Here is a 589-nt window from a genome sequence, read left to right on the forward strand (position 1 = left end):
AATCACTTCAAGGCAAGGAGCCATTCTGTGGTAACTTCCAAAGAGTGGCACCTTTTGAGCACATCTCATACCCTTACAGAGACATTGATCTAACCCCATTTGGTTTTGCTTTGGAATAAGGGGAGATGTGAAGCCAAAATCAAGGCTCACACTTTGTCTTGGGTCTTGGTGTGAACCTTATCCCTGTGACAAGCACATGGCTGCTCCCAGTTCCAGCCAAACCTTCTCTTTGCTGTACAAAAGCAATCACTATCAAGGACTTGATGAACCAGAGCTGCCTCCCTATCTGTAACTTAATTGCTTGTCAATTTGTAGCCTTTGCAGTGAGCATGTTTGTGAGTGGATGTGCCGCCTGCAGTGTCCTTGGGAGAGCAGGTCGGGCAATGGCGGCCTGCCTGCGAGGCCAGGGAATGTGGCAGCACAGCTGCTTACTGTTGGGGAAGATGAAACAGGAAAGCCTTATAAATATGATTGCCTAGCAAAAGGTTTTGAGAATATGGAAACTATAAGTGAGATTGAAATGAAAGCAAGCTTTGAGATCCCTTAGTTACTGAACAACTGGAAAACAATGGTGTGGCTGGCTGAAGGT

Source organism: Geospiza fortis, unplaced genomic scaffold (genome assembly GCF_000277835.1).
Source record: "Geospiza fortis unplaced genomic scaffold, GeoFor_1.0 scaffold118, whole genome shotgun sequence".
NCBI classification, from domain to species: domain Eukaryota; kingdom Metazoa; phylum Chordata; class Aves; order Passeriformes; family Thraupidae; genus Geospiza; species Geospiza fortis.